The following is a 17,729-nucleotide window of genomic DNA, read 5'->3' on the forward strand; positions in this document are numbered from 1 at the left end:
CACACACACACACACACACACACACACACACACACACACACACACACACACACAGTGTAGGGGGCATGTCAGAGGAGGAAGGGTATATGTATCAGGGATAGGTAGGGAGCAGGAAGAGGACAATGGCAAAACTTCACTAGGCTACTACTACTCTCCAATGATGTCTGGTCCATTAAGGACCCTATGACAATGGCAGAATTTAGAAGTGCCTGCCACTGGGGCTGGCTCCCTGATATCGGCTGAATCCCCTACACCAGTGGTTCTCAAACTAGGGCTGCCACTTGTTCAGGAAAAAGCCCCTGGTGGGCCAGGCCGGTTTGTTTACCTGCCGCGTCCACAGGTTCGGCCAATTGCGGCTCCCACTGGCCGCGGTTCGCCGCTCCAGGCCAACGGGGGCTGTGGGAAGGGCGGCCAGTACGTCCCTCAGCCCGCGCAGCTCCCATTGGCCTGGAGCAGCGAACCATGGCCACTGGGAGCTGCGATCGGCCGAACCTGTGGATGCTGCAGGTAAACAAACCGGCCCGGACCACCAGGGGCTTTCCCTGAACAAGCGGCGGCCCTAGTTTGAGAACCACTGCCCTACACTAAATAGATCTCTGCTGCAGGAGACAATTTGTACCCAAGTCTTTCATGGTTTCATAAAGGAAGAGGGTGCAGGGGGTAATAAAAAGTTAATAAAATTCAACAATTTATAGTGAGATTTAATTTTAAAGAGCTCTTGTTTCTCTGTGCTAGAACGAGGGCATCTAAATATCAAATCAACCACCTTTCCGGTTTCTTGAAACACAGAAATTGACAGGGAGGGAGGGAGGGAGGGAAAGCAAGAAAGAAAGAAAGAAAGAAAGGGGGGAAAGGCATACGTGAGGAGATGTAAGAAATATAATTTAATTTGTGTGCTTTTACTCAGTGCAGGATCATATTTCACTTTAAGTCTTTTCAGGCTTTTAAAAGTGAAAAGAAATGGAAATGATGGCCTGTTCCCTGGGGTTTCCAAATAAAGACAATTCCACAGCTTTCTGGTATGTGTGGTTGCAATGCAGTTTGCCTCTTTAAAATTTCCATCACTCGGTGCCCACCTCCCATGCAGTGAGAAGGCAGGGCATAATAAAAACCCAGCATTTTCCCGTGATTAGAGAAAGGGACTGGAAGGCAGAAGCTCCTGAACTTCAACCAGTGACCAGCTTTGTAGCCCTGGGGCTGTCACTCAGCACCTGATTTTCAGGATAACTCCAGCTTAAATCCAGGGGAAGTGCAGGTGCTCAGCACCTCTCAGATGTTACGGTTTCCCCAAATGTAAAATGGGGATAGTACGACATCTCTAATTCACAGCGGGGTTGTGAAGACAGATCAGTTAATGTTTATGTCGAGTTTTTGAAATGTAAAGTGCTATATAATTGCCAAGGATTATTATGTTCCATTCTTTGCAGCTGAACCTTTTGGGGGAAAGAAAAGAGAAATCTATTAAATAGTACTTGCATTTTATATCTCCTGCTCCCTTTTCTTTTCTTTTGATGCTTTTAGTAACTAAAGAAACTTTTAAAGCTTTTATGGTCCTTTTCCTCTGCCAGTCTCTCTTACTGATGCACACTAGCAATACCTAACCCTAGGCTCACATGTGCATATTTAGGGTGATAATGACATTGTAAAGAATCACAGATGATACTGGAGGCACAGAATATCTATTAGTTCATCTGGTTCAGTCCTCTCTTTCCAGTGCAGGATTTGGTGTTACAGAATATTCTCCAGTCTTAAATGGCACCAGAGATGGATCCTGCTGCAGACATCATGGGCCAGATCTCCATCTCCTGCTGTAGCTGCTTTGTTATTATACATATTACCGTACAGCTTAGGAGCCCTGGTCTAGGACTAGGACTAGGACATCACGGTGCTAGATGCTGTAGAAACACAGAAGAAAAGGAGTATCCTTTGCACAGCAGCACAGAGTGGTCAATAATCTAGCCTAATTGACTACCTGTGGAGTAAAGCCAGCTTTGCCACCCCTTGGTGTGGTTCAGGGAACAAGGTGTGACTGGCAGCTGCTGCGCTCTGGCAATCCTCAGAGTGCATATTGACCACACAATAGCCAACCATCATGGCTTAAATTAGACCTGTGGCAACTCCATCCAACACCAGACCATCAGAGAACTGGCTACAGGAGCAGGTAGCCATAAATGGCTCATTTGATGCCTTTTCTGCCTCTCTCCCACCTCTGCACTCTTACCTATCGGGTGTATCTGAGAATGTTTTGAATGTTACTTTCCAGTTCCTCAACTTTGTCAGTTTCTGCACCAGCTGTAATTCCAAGCTGCATTTGGTGCCACAACATTCGGTCACTTTATTTTTACAAATTGGAGGCGACCAAGCACGTGCAGGCTGGTAAGGAGAATGTGTGGCTCATCAGCCCAAAATCCACAGACTCCAGATTCTGATTCCTAAAGGGCATTTTTTTCCAGCAGTTGAAAGTCAGATTTTTTGGTTTTGTGAAGAAAGTTTAAGGTGAAATTAGCAAAAATGCAATGTTCTGCCCAGACCACTACTGTCTGCACAGTTCTAAACGCAAATATTGCTTGTTCTCGTATGCAAAATAAACAAAACTGGAGGGAACCTTGATCTGGGTCATACATGCATGCTTATCATAACATGTTTAAGTCATGCACATGTATCCTCATAGGACCTGATCCAAAGTCCATTGAAGTCAATGGAAAAAACTCTAAATGACCATGGGCCATAACCACCTCTTCAGGTGAAAAGCTGGCTAAACACAACTGGGACAAATACACACACACACACACACACACCCCAACATGCACCTGTACAGTTTTAGATGCCTCAAAGGCATACATTCTACATTTCTTAGGAGACCCAGAAAAATGAAACAAAATCCAGGATATATGTATGCAAATAACAAAATACCAGAGTTAGGAACTAAATCCTTCTTTGCAACATGAATTCAGTAATAAGATTTAACAAATATATAAACTACCTTCAACAACATGCATTGGTTAATAGCTATACTGCTGCAGATGAGCTTTTAATAAAAGAATGATGTAGTTTTAAAGGGATCTCTCCCCTCTAATCAAAGATTGTTTGCAAATAAAAGCTCTATTACCTCTGATTTCTTGGCAGACACTGGAGGAAAGGTCACTTAATAAAGTGCACTTATCCCTCATTGCAGGAAAACAATATGTCATCTCTATGTTCATTATTTACCAAATTGTCTTCATTTTTCCTTCACCTGCTAGGTTTTTGGCTATAAAGATAAATAATATTATAAAGCCAAGCTAGATGGTTTCAGAAAGGACCAGGATTTGTCACCGAGCTAGGTTCACAGAGTGAAAGAGAGAGAAAATGGGGGAATGGTGCTAAAGGATTCATTATCGGGAAATAGGCATCTAAAAAGTTTGCCCATACTTATGTTTTAAAATACTGCACTGGGCTTACTGTTTCATATATACAATAATAGTGGATTTTTTTAAACAGTTTAACAAGTTACATAGAGAGAACCATAAATCCTGGGTGTAATACTGATAATAGCTCATAATACATGAATTTCAGCTTTTTACTATAGAAATTCAAAGGTGAAAAGAACCATTTTGAAAATTAAGCCACTGGATTTTTTTTTCTTTTCTGAGCTTGTTCTCACAAAAGATTGAGCCAAAGCAAAAGCCCAGAACTGATTCCCCCCCAAAAGTTTATGATCCAGAACTTAACTCTGAAGTTTGGATCCACCTTTAGCTTCTTAGGAGACACAGAAGAATGAAACAAAATCCAGAATATATGTAGCTAGTACACAGAAGCCCCTTTACCCTGTGCTGCTTCAAATCCTTCTTTAAGACCTACTTTTACTATAATCCCTACAAGAAATCATCTGTAAATAGACAGGGATCTGCCTGAATGTAATTTATTTCAGAATCAGAGCCTTAGTTGGTAAGCTGTTCTGGGCAGGGAATGGGTCTTTCTTCAGTTCATACATACATAGCATAATAGGGGCCCAATCCTAATTGGGGTTTATAGGCACTATGCACCATTTAAATTCAACTGATATGGCTTAAGTGGTAGCTAGGCCTTTCGTGGATTCTTTGAATTTTATGCTTTATTTCCAATCATTCGTGGCTGGTTGTCAAAACCTCACTTGAGAAACACTATATATCCATATACACAGTATGCAATGTAGATAGGAGCTTGGGGGTGCACAACAAATTTGGAATTAAGCCCTTAATGGGTAAGCATGCCAGCTTGAACAACTCCTTTGGCTGAAGTTTATTATATCCAGCCAGCAGACTGTCTGATTGCTAATAGGATTTCCAGTGTAATATCTACTTGTAAACAAAATACTGCACTTATCCACTGGGCATCTAAGTTCTCTGTGCATGTGTGCATCCCCTTTAGAATCTCTTCCCTATATTCATTAAACAACAAGAAACAACCTCTTCTTGATGCAGCCAAAAATACGTTGTGACAATCTTTCTAAGCAGTCTGTGGGATGCAAAGCAAATCTCTTATCAAGCAGAGCCTTGGTATATAATTTGAGGAGGTATTTTTAAACTATACAAAGATGTTTGTTCCTTATTCCCTTTCCTCCGCTCCCATACTTTCTTGTGTTATTTTATATTCAGGGTAGCGTATGCCCTTCTCCCTTACAACATCACACTGACCATGGTCATTCCCAAGTGTGTTCATTCCACCACCATACAGACATTGTTGTTCTCACAAGGGCTCATCCTCCTTCTCATCACACATTTCTGACCATTGCAACATTTGTCCTGTGTCTTGCGTGAAGTTGCAGCACGCAAGACTGCTTTAAGCTGCCATGGAAACAAGTGATAATGCTTTATGGCATCATGGAGGTAAAAGAGAACCCGAACATTGGCTTTGCCCCAGGTGTACTCTCCCCCCACCACACTTAACAGGGGTGTGATCCTGTAGTATTCATTCAGGAAAAACTCCTGGTTGATTTCATTGGGATTTTTTGTGTGAATGAGGAATTCTAGTCCAGGCCCTGTGACCCATATACTAATAATCTGCTAACATGTTTATTATTTTATTTATACCAATTTTTTTTTTTTTTTAAAGAATGAGGAACATTCATCCAAAGCCGGGCACCAGATTTACCAAACACAAAATTCACAATAATAAAAAGAAGTAATTTCAGGTGATTTTCTTTCAACTGGTAGTGCCTCCATCATCATACTCGGTTCAGCCCTGATAGATGACTCCATTCAGCCCTTATCCGCCACCTCCCAAATGTCCCAGAAATAAGAGAGAGCCTGCGGCATGACCAGAGGGTTAACAAGCTGAGCTATGAGTGCCATAATCAAGGGTGAAGAACACCCTGATGGTAGTTTCCTCTCTTCTCAAGTGCCTCTGCTGAGCACAACTGTGGCAGTATGTCACGTGGCGACAGGCTGCCCACAGGTAACCTGTATGGAAAGTGTTAAGAGCTTCAAAGGTCAAAATCAAACACCTTGAATTCGACTGAAAGCCCATAGGCAGCCAGTGCAATTCAGAGCACTGATGTTACATGATTTCAAAATAGAGCTCTGTTTAATAAGCATTCTGGGACTAGCATTAGCTTCTGAATGGACCCAAGGGGCAGCCCCAGATAAAGAGCATGACAGAGGTCTGCTCTCAAGGTGACAAAGGCATGGATGGATAAATGCAGGAAGGTCTCCACGTCTGAAAGAAAGGCCACACTTGCCCTATCAAATGCAAGATGGAAAATATGCTGACATGGCTGCTACCTGGGCATCCAGCAGGAGGTTCAATACCAGAGTATAGGATAGAAGCCTATGGCTAGTTTTATAAATTAAAAATTAAATAAGTAAATAATAAGCCTGGTAAGTTGAAAACCTGATTCATAAGATGAGTAATGGCCGCACGCCATGGGTTAGTAAAGCTGATGTAACGACAGTCAACTCTTTTGATTGCTCCTCTAAACCTAGTATCATTCCCTGTTTTGTCCATATTAAACTTCAGCCAGCTTGCTGTCATCCAAGTCTCAATCTCTTAAAGACACCAAGTTGACTATACCACTGCACTAGTGTGATGGACTATAATGGAGACATACAACTGGATATTGTTCACGTGCATGTTTCCCTACCATCCCTACTAGTATCCTCATATATATTCATTGAGCAAAAAAGTGGAACCTATGGAACCCAGTGTGAAAGAGCCTTAGAGTTAGATGAACAATTGCCCATAATTACTCTCTGAGTGCTCCTGTATTAAAAGGAAAGAAGCCACTTCATAACAGCTCCATCTAGTCCTGCAAGGGGCCACAACCTTGGCAGTAACTCTCAGTAATAACAAAGGCAACTGGACAGATCAGCTTGAATATGTTCTCTTAGTTCATAGCCAGGAAGACACTGATGAAAAATGCCACTAGTGAATTAACAGACCTGTACCCAGGTCTAAACCTAGATTGACCAGGGTGAAAGGAAGATGAATACTGCAAATATTGCCAGAGCTGATTATCAGATACATTCTTGGTGGTCTTTCTGCTAAGCATGAGATTCAATATGAGTAAATATCTTACAAGGTCATCAAATCATCAAGAACTGAGTAGGCTCACCAATGCTTCCCTGAGAAGGTCTGGCAATGACTGGACTTCTTTTGAGACAGGCCATGCATGCATAAGCGGGTCAGAGAATTTTGCTGAAAATAAAATTGATAAAAATGAAAACAAAATTTTTCACTCAATTTCCACGTGTCCACCCTCCATTTTCCAAATAGTTCTAACAACAATGTTCCATGTGAACAGAAGAAAAGAGCACGTTTAAGCTAATGCTTTTTCTTGCAAATGAGAAGCCAAATTCCATCCTCAGTTGTGCATTTATGCATGTATGCAGGAAAGAATCTGTCCCTTGTGTTTTACTTTATGAAACAGACAAACTGGGCTCAAAATAAAATTCAAACAGCATATATAACATTTTAGTTTCTAAGATTCAAGTTCCACAGTTAATACCTTTGCTATTTCTTACTTCCCTATTATATTATTTCAGGAATTCTTTTATATTTTCACATATGGCTTATTTGCCCTAAACACATCCAAACGGTTTTGCAGGCTGTCTGTGGCACTCAGGAAATTCATTTCAGCTGTAGCTTTGGAAAGAAGAAAAAAAGTTTTCCACAAAGTGCTCCATTTGTGATGAGTTAAAATCCCTAAATCTGATTTTAAACATGACCAGATTTTACTTTCAGTATCATATAAAAGGATCTAGTCTGTTGATTCATGAAGCTGAAAATGAACCAAACCTAACATTTAAATTCTGGTTTTGTGCAGTTGAGATGTCTCTTTCATAGCTCATTGAGTAGTTTGCAGAGTAAGACTGCTGGGACAGAAAATCCTCATTCAGTGATTTTTATATGGATCTGACTATTTAGGGAGAGGAGGCAAAAGATGGAAGGCCGGATCCTCACTGGGTGTAAGTCAGCCCTGAGTAACAGTTGCTTTTACATCCAAATCTTCTGAAAACTAATTTGCATTTTAAGATAGTCTAAAATAGCTTAACCTGCCATAGTTTTCTGAACAGCAATGACGCCCTCAGGGATGTTACAGCGTACATTGTTGCTAATGGAACAGATCACCTCGCCCCCGCTGGGGAAAAACAAAGGAGAGGGAAGCTAGGTTGGGAGGATATCTTTGCATGGAAAGCCTCATGGAATTTTACTCAAATCATAACTCTCAGGCACAGGGGTGTTAGCATGTGATCCTCCTTCTTCCTGTCCAACAGACAGAATGTTCACCCCTCACAACCTACGAATGTTATAAAGGATTAGATGGAGTTATCCACATGGAAGGATGACCTTCTATTGAAGAACATAAGAAGAACATATGTTATGTTCTTCATTGACTCCAGGGCATTCTACCTCTCCCCACACACACAACTTGGTCTTCTCAGCTCTGTAACTCCAAAGGAGTTGTGCTAACCAGAGACTTCGTCACTCACAATTGCTCCTGGGATCCCAACTTAGAAGTTCCCAGTGCAGATGGGACTCCATGGAAAGGTTCAGCCACAGACTACATTGACTGCTTGGTGTGTTATTCATGGGTTTGGTGATGGGATGATGTGCTTGCATCCCAACCTCACATTCCCTCAAACAGATCCCCAACTATGCAAAGAACTCTCTGAAAGTTGTGTGTGGCCATAGTATTACAGGGGTGCTGATCCTCTCTCTCCATCACAGGCAAAGGCAGATTCATATAGTGGGTTACAAACTAAATACAAGTCAACAATGTAATACTATTGCATAAAAAAGCAAACATTCTGAAATGTATTAGCAGGAGTGTTGTAAGCAAGACACAAAACGTAATTCTTCCACTCTACTCAGCATTGACAAGGCCTTAACTGGAGCATTGTGTCCAGTTCTGGGCATACTTCAGGAAAGATGTGGACAAATTGGAGAAAGTCCAGAAGAGAATAACGAAAATGATTAAAGGTCTAGAAAATGAGGAAAGATTGAAAAAAAAAAAAAAAGAAGGGGGGGGGGTTGTTTAGTCTGGAGAAGAGAAGACTCGGGGCGGGGGGAACATGATAACAGTCTCAAGTATGTAAAAGGTTGTTATAAAGAGGAAGGTGATAAATTGTTTTCCTTATCCACTGAGGACAGGACAAGAAGCAATGAGATTAAATTGCAGCAAGGGAGATTTAGGTTAGACATTCAGAAAAACTTCCTAACTGTCAGGGTAGTTAAGCATTGAAACAAATTACTAGGGAGGTTTGGAATCGCGGTCATTGGAGGTTTTCAAGAACAGGTTAGATAAACACCGGTCCAGGATGGTTTAATACTTAGTCCCGCAATAGTGCAAGAGACTGGACTAGTTGTCCTATCGAGGTCCCTTCCAATCCTACATTTTTATGATTCTATGACTCTACATCCATGTATTCCAGACCAATAGATATTTTTCCCATGACAGATTTCATTTCATAAGCTGAAATGCTTATTTAAGTAATCACCGCCTTTTAATCTCTATTACTGGCATAAATGAAACAGCCGGATAGAGGCAAGCAAATTTACACACTCTTAAACAAGAAGTTTCCTCAGGGACTTACCTTTTCCTCTGTTCTAATGTGACAGGTACATTTTCTTTCTTTCGCTTATATCTTTATCTTTATTGATTTTATAATAAACCTTACGTTATCAATGATCAGCATTTTTTTCAGATACAATGATAATACTTTGCACTTACAGAATAATACTTTGCACTCATGGGTTCTTCCATTCAAGTATCTCAAAGCACTTTGTGAGCCTCACTTAATTAATGCAGATCAATGACAAGGCAGATCTTATTTTAAATAACTCTGAGAGTTGCGTCTTGCAAACTCCCGAATCATTGGTCAGTGCAACACAAATAATCCAACCCAAACACAGCCAACTTCACCCTGTTTACAAACAGCAACACGGGACCTGTTATTCATAGGTAATCCAAGCTTCTTAGATTACTGCTCTTTTGATTCACATGAAATGTGCTTTGAATTTGTTGGCTGGAGGGAGAAGAATTCCTTGCTATAGGGACTTGACACCATCCCCACCCCAACACACTTCTCTCCATGTCAGTTATTGTAAAGTAACTGATTAAAAGATGCAACTTCATGTGGACAATCAATCTGTTCTTTCCTACAATCAAGTTTTCTAATGCAGGGAAAACCACCAGGGTTCTGCACATTATAAAACTTTTAGCAAAGGGCTAATGAAATGCAAAGCTTCCTATAAGACCAGCACTAGCCTTCCTATCAAATCATCTGAAATATTTATTTGCCCTCTTGAATAATTGATAGGGGCATCAGCTCTCCCGGTCAATTGATTTATTAAGGGACTGTTTGGAATTAAACAGCTTAAAGTTATTAGATTTAGCAGCGACCTTGCTTGTTAGCATATTCATTTACCTACGGGAGCTCCCATTAGATATTGTTAATACATGACGTTCCCAGTCACGGCCTGGATCGCCTCAAATTGCATTAACGCTGGGCTGTTTAGCCACAGAATAACAGGTTTGATTGAGTGCTTGGGTTTGGTGTAATTAGATTTTCCTAGAAAAGGGGGGACTGTTTTAATGCTGTGTGCGTTAAACTAGATATGTCATCAGCATTACTGTAATTGGCAAACAGGAGCATTGGAGACCTGGCTGCGTGTGAATGTTTGTGATTATGGCTCGTCTTCCCATTGTCATAGATGGCACATAATAGCCATGCTAACTTACATATGCATGACACTGATAAAAAGTCGCTGGCCTCTTTAATAAGCATCTCTTTTGAAATCAGTGGAATATTCTATACTAAATAATGGGATCAATTTATTGTTAGTTAAAACTGCCAATTATTTCTCTGGCTGAAAAGGTTATGAGACTGGTTAATCAATGATGAAAATGGTTTGTGTGTGTGCACGCACACATGCACGTGTGTTTCTACTCTATGGATTTCTGTTGGATATATAGAAAAAGACTCATGCTACAAGACTGCTGCTCTCAAACTCACCAGCTCTACTGAAGCTCATTATAGAACATTTGGGGCCTGCGTCACTGCATTTTTACTCTGGTTTCACACTGGTGTCACTCCACTGATTTCAATTCCACCAGCATGAACTCTCAGTGGTGAATCAGGTATTTCATTTTTAATCACATGCATCTTGCTATGATTAAAGGTGCACGCAAGTAATCAAATGCTTGCTACCCATGCCTAACTGAGGAGTCCCTTTGGGTCAAATTCTGCCTTCAGAGGCATGTGCATGAAATTCCCATTGGCTTCAATGAGAGCCCAGTGACAAAACCCTAGGGCAACTGCACCTGCAATACTGTGCTCAGTGCTGTACATCTTATTACCAGAGCAATATTGAGAAATGGGAGGAAGTTCAGAGAAGAGCAACAAAAATGATCAAGGGGCTTGCAGGACTGACTTACAATTAAGGAAAGCTTCAAAGACTAGAGATGAGTAGGTGACATGATATCGGCATTTGAAAAGAGTAGATATTAAGGACAGAGAGGAAAAGTTAGGGTGGCACAGAGGGTATAACTTGGAATAATGAGATGAAATTATAATAGGGAGAATGTATGTTGAAAACAAGAAAAATCTTCTTGATCATAAAATGTATGAGGCTATAGAATAGTCACCCAAACTTAAGGCTTCGAGAACTATGCTGGACAAATCACTAGGACAGTGTTTCCCAAACTTGGGACACCGCTTGTGTAGGGAAAGTCCCTGGCGGGCCGGGCCAGTTTGTTTACCTGCCGCGTCCGCAGGCTCCCACTGGCCGCGGTTCGCTGCTCCAGGCCAATGGAGGCTGCAGGAAATGGCGGCCAATACGTCCCTCAGCCTGCGCCGCTTCCAAGAGCTCCCATTGGCCTGGAGCGGCGAACCGCGGCCAGTGGGAGCTGCGATCGGCCGAACCTGCGGACACGGCAGGTAAACAAACCGGCTCGGCCCGCCAGGGGCTTTCCCTACACAAGCGGCGTCCCAAGTTTGGGAAGCACTGCACTAGGAAATATATGATGGGGACAAGCCTATACTGCCAGGCAAATGAACTAGGCGAGCTAATGAATCTGAAGGGTTGTGACATTATTTGCATCTGCTTTTTTCTGATGAATCTAAGTGAGGAATCTGGCCTTTACAGCTTTATCTGGCAGGTGGTCAGAACAGACAGAAGTCATGTTAAAATACAACATTAGTTTTCATATCCCTAAAATATTATTTTTCAAAGTACCGTGGCTGGAAAGTAAGGGACTTCCAAGGATGAACTGTGCAGCCAAAGTGGCAGTCAATAGAAAGGAACAAAAGAGTGCATTTAAACAAACTGATATTTCCAAACAGGGGATAAGAGCCTTGGTTAGTAGGACCTGATCCAAGGCGATTTACTTCAATGGGATTTGGATCAGGCCCAGAGAGATCTACCTGAACAGAGGATAAAAATGATTTGCAAGTTACTGGGAGACAGAGCTGCCTGAATAGTTGAAATTGGTCTTAATTTTGTGAAATTAATTTTATTTTAGCTCAAGTATGCACTTATCAGGAACATGACCTTGCATGATCCATGTTAAAACTCCTGTTGAGTTGATGGGAGCAGTACATGGTAAGCACCACAGGGTTAGGCACCAAAGTGTTTTTCCCCCGTGCTGATAAAATGACCAGTGGAGCAGGATAATTTTTACTTATGGGGGGGGGGGGGAAATCAGCGTAGGGAAAGGTGAGGAAATTAGAAAAAATAAACAAACAAAAAAATGACCCAAAGAGTTGCCAACCCTCCAGGATTGGCCTGGATTCTCCAGGAATGAAAGATTAATCTTTCATTAAAGTTTATGTCCTGTGATGAGACCTCCAGGAATACGTCCAACCAAAATCGGCAACCCTAGATCCTCAGACCTTTGCACAAACCTCAACCTAACCCTCTTCAGAAGTCTGAATATGTTAAAGGAGGTTGGGAGTTCAACACTCCTGTTTCAGTTTGGGAAACCCCAGTACAACAGCATCCTGCTAATATATGAGGACTAGAAAGTGAAACTGATCATAAACAAAGTGAAATTGACCAGCCTAGCCTCACTGTCCCAGCCAAAAGGCGGAGGGAGAGGGAGAGGGAGAGGGAGAGAGAGAGAGAGAGAGAACTAGCACCAATGAATAGTTGATTGGATTTTTAACAGTCACGCAGTTTTTACTAACCCAAGGTGATAACAGTAAAACTGATATAATAGTTTTATTTTCAATATATTGATGATCTTGCGTGTGTCCTTTAAGAAGAGTTCAGGGACATTGTACCCTTCACAGAACACATTCAGGTCCTTTTATAGGCGCTGTGCACCCAAATAAGCTATCTTTACTCCCAGTAATACCCAAGCGGACCGACTGAAATCAACGAGACCCTGTTTGTAATAAGGTACTATTCAGTAGGTGTGAGCGTGGAACAATTGGGCCTGGTGCGATTGATCTCATATGTTCTTTTTGTGTTAGGCATAACATTGAACTGGACACACACACACACACACACACACACACACACACACACACGATGGGAGGTTGAATAAAACAGACTATAGCTTGTATTCCAGGGCTGATGTTTTATTTAAAGGAGCAATTATAGCTGTGATTCTTTAAAAAAAATAATAATGAATGTTTAAAATCATCACGGTTATTTTGCAGAGCCCTGGTTCAGCTCATTTGCAAGGAATTGCCTCCTTAAGTAGCTGAGTTGCTTCCCCACCTCCCATGCAAAAGGCATTTTTAAAGGTAAGAAAGTGATGGTAACAGAAAGTGCTGCCCGAACCTTAATCACTGTTTACTGATTTAGTCCATTTTATTAGCAGGCAGTGCTTTTCCAGAGAGCCATTTTCCTGGCAGGGTGCAAAGACTGCTATCAGGGGCAAAAGTCTGTGTCTTGCTGCTACTTCCCTCTCCGTATCCGGCCTCATAACTGCCACTAGCAGACTACTGCAAGAAGGCAGCGGGGGTTGTAGTGTCACAGTTCAGCCTCTGACACTGGTCCTCTAGAGGTAAGTGTGAAAGAGGGCTCGATTATAAAGCTGGAGGATGGCTACAAAGGACCCAACAGGGCATAAAAACAATATGCGTAGCACGCTGTGTCCCCTCTCTTGGGGCGACACAGGAATTGAAAATGATAGAGAATGTCACCCTTTGCGTGGAGAGATTTGGGGTGATTTGTTTGTTTACAATTGTTTAAGTGTCCGAATCTAAATAATGGATTCGGGGAGGAAAAAATAAAATAAAGATATAAGACCGGTTCGAAAAACATTCACGCTTTAGTACAGTTTTGCCTTTTCCCCACCCCTACCCCCCCATTTGTCACAGTCAACTACTGAAATCCTCTATTAATCGCTAAATCCAGATAATAGCGGAGGTGGGTTGGCTGACCTGTGAAATTAGGTCTGCATGTAAAAAGGAATTGAGCTGCGTGAGCTTTGGAAATAACTCTGTCGGTATTTACATTAGCATTTGAACATCAAAGATCTCCCCTGGGCTCCTCTAGGTTCCTCTAATCCAAGCACCAATGAAATAGCTCAGCTTTGCCCCCCCCTCCCCGTTTCCCCCCAAACATGCCATATTAGAGACCATATGAGATATACCAGCCAATCAAGAGGCAGGGGACAGGGTTTTCATGGGTTGTTGGGTCCCACATTTTCATGAGACTGGGGCACAAGGAAATTCACTAACACTAAGGGAAGGGGGAGGGGAACAGGGTTTTATTTAACAGAGGATACAGTCTATCCTGGTGGGCAGGCTTGCTTAAAAATAGTAATTACCAAATAAAAAAGAGGCCTCTAAGTCTGCCAGGCTCAGCAGCCTATGTGGAGTTGAATTAAACTCAAGGCCAAAAATGATTTTTGAAAACATCACTGACTTTCATTGGGGCTCACAAAAGGTGATTGATTTGAAATATGCAAATAACTCGATATTTCACCACAGGAATATTTGATGTTTCTACAGCCCCTTCCAACAGAGGATCTCAAAGAGTTTTACACAGATGAATGAGTCAAGCCCCACAATGTCCCCTCTGCAGTATTATTATTATTATTATTCTCTTTTTATAGATGGGGAAACTGAGGCCTTAAACAATTTACGGTTCAGAAAGGTTCCAGTGGAAGAGTTGGGATTAGAACTCAGATCTCTGGCCTCCTTATCTTAAACTCCATTCTTCCTCCCTTGTAGTTGTCAAGTTTGTTCCTTGAATGTTTGAATTGCACTTAAATGTACCTGGTTCCTCTCTGAGGCTAGGTCTACACTACAGCAGGGTTCCGACCTAAGATACGCAACTTCAGCTACGTGAATACCGTAGCTGAAGTTGCGTATTTTAGGTCGGCTTATCTGGCGGTGAGGATGGGGGAAAGCCGACCGCTGCCGCGCTGCCGCCGACTCCGCTGCCGCCTCTTGCCGAGGTGGATTTCCGGAGTCGACGGTAGAGCGATCAGGGATCGATTTTACCGCGTCCTCACGAGACGCGGTAAGTCGATCCCCGATAGACCGATTGCTACCCGCCGGATCGGCGGGTAGTGAAGACATACCCTGAGACAACAGCTGAGTTGTATAAGCCTAGAAACACAGGTTATACCAAAATGAAAACAGACAAGTATTTGTTTTAATTTACTCACCGTATTTTCATAAATACGGACTACTCAGGTGAGTAAGGGATTGGATTACACCCAGAATCCCTATGACCATATATTGTTCCCTATTAGCTGTGATTCCCACACTCTAAGCCCATCGTAAATTTGTTACAAATGAGTCACAGATACACAGGAGTATGATTGTGAGGAGAGAATGGGATGTTTTTGACATGAAGATGGCCAACTAGCAACGTGAAGAAAGCAATGTGACAACCTATGAAATAACCATTATATTACACCTCTGCCCAAATAAAGGGATTAGTTTCTCAGCACTATTTCTAGCAAGAGTTAGCGGAATAAGCTGATAACCAAACAAAAATCCAGAGACATCTGAAGTGCTAAACCTGAATTGACCTCAAACATCCCAGCTCATCAACGTTTTTAAAAAAAAATACTCCATTTGACAGTGGGATATATTTTCATCCCAAAGTGTTTTCAGGTTAACAGCAAGCAGACAGCATTTGGTACAGTCGTTTTTTCTCTGCCATTCCAACCTTTAGTGAGGTGTGTTGGGGGAACAGAGAATCATTTACCACTATTTGCTAATAGTTTTGGTGAACTACACAGCATCAAGTGTTCCTTTCTCGTGAGGCCCATTTGTAGAGACATTGGCTGCTTTGCTCGAGAAATGCGAGGCTAAGGTTGATCTAACGCATTGCTTTAAAAAAAAAAAAGAATAAAAAGACAATTCAAAATTATAACCTAATCTAGGGAAAGAATGGACAATACATAAATAAGTAAGCCAGTTGTATTGTTTTTGATATAATTATTACCACGGCATCATCAGTAGAGGCATCAACAGAAATCTCTATCCTTTCTAAATCCCATTCCCCACCACCTTTTTTTTAAATGGATCTTTACAGAATTTTATCCAGCGGGGGGAGGAGGGAAGAAAAAAAACAAGAGGATGAAGAGAGATCACCTTTAAAGCTTTTCCTTTCTTTTCTTGCCTTTTTTTTTTAAATGACAATAGAATTTTTTTTCCTAAAGTTGTATTAGGGATTCACTTAAGCAGAAATGAACTGTAATATGCAAATAGTTCTAATTGGACTGCTAATAGAGCGTGTCTCTGTTGTTTTTTTGTAGGGAGTTTTATGCCTATGTAATCAGTGCAGACAGCCGTTAAGTAAATGAAGAGGCAACTAACAATGTCAGAAAAGAGACCGGGCGGTTCCAGCTGACACTACCCTAATCTTCCAGGACCCATTAAATGGCAGTTTCAACGCATTACCTACCATAACATCCTTGAATATCACTGATTTTATTTGCAGTATCAAACATTCCATTTCATGCCCCATTAACAGTAGGAGCCTGAGCTTTTTGACGCAGCTAAACATTTTACTAACTACCTGGACTAAGTAACCAATTAACTTTTGGAGACAATACGGCCAATTAAGCGCGAAAAGGTAAGGCTGTCATCCCCCACTAAAATTGAATTTCCTTTTCCTGATGGCACTTATTGTAGGCGTTCAATTGTTAATGGAGATTTGGTCCCTATTAAAAGGATGAAGCCGAAGGATAATGAGAAAGTTCAGAGGACTTGGTTCCTAAAGAGTAGGTCAGAAAGTGTCCCAATTGGACACTAATTCAGTCATTTTTTCTTCATGCTAGCTCACTTACTGGATGGGATTGGGAATGTAGCTTTAATATGACCTACCATGATAATACATTGTGCAATATGGCAGCCTCCAAGACACACACAAGCATACATGGGTAGTTTGAGATCCTAAACGGTAAAGTAAAAAAGAAAAAAAAATTTTTTTTTTGACAGCAGAAATGTTACATCCTCCTGGATTATTGCACCTAGGGTAAGCAGGAGGCACGCATCGCTTGTACTTGGGGTGTACTTGGAATGTGTACACATGAGGTGTACTTGGAAATCAACCCTCTGCATTTAGGCCAGCCACAAGGAAATATCTTTTTGGTAAGCGGGGAGGGGTCTTCTCATAACTCCTGCTGATTTTAATGTGTGCCATCAGGTTAAAGTCTATTGCCATGTCTTGGGGTAAATATGTTAGAGTGGATATCAGCCTAGGTACCTGGGATAAACCATGGTATTTTCCTTTGGTTAGAAGAGACCTCAAGATACCACAATTGCTGTGGAGTAACAAACGTTGAGTTTTCAATGGCATTGAATGTAAATATTTTTCATTTTCTGAAGCAAAAGGCTTTTTGTTTTCTGAAAGTACATATATATATTCCCACAGTGTATGTAAAAATTACAAATATTACATATTTGAAAAATTACATATCAAGCAAAAATTGTCTAGTTCCACTGTAGAATATTGCCCAAAGGGAAAACTAGCTTGTGAGATGTGGGTAAGTTAATCATCATCAACCCAGCAGTTTATACTTCCAGTGTGACTTTCAGCCAAGGATCTCAAAACGCTTTACAAAAATCAGTACATTGGACCAGCTCTTTATGTGAGTTTGTAGATCATTTATCGTAGGTTGACAGGAGTGAGAGGCCAGAGATGCAAATCCCACCTACAGATCTCAATTTTACCAAAGTTCGGGGCAGGGCCGGCTCTGGCTTTCTGGCCGCCCCAAGCAAAAAAATAATAATAAAAAAATAAAAAACCTGCGGGGTGGCCAGAGCCAGGGGGACTCCCTGCCCTGCAGATGT

This window comes from Terrapene carolina, unplaced genomic scaffold, assembly GCF_002925995.2.
Source record: "Terrapene carolina triunguis isolate 2854851 unplaced genomic scaffold, T_m_triunguis-2.0 Scaffold67, whole genome shotgun sequence".
Classification (NCBI taxonomy): domain Eukaryota; kingdom Metazoa; phylum Chordata; order Testudines; family Emydidae; genus Terrapene; species Terrapene triunguis.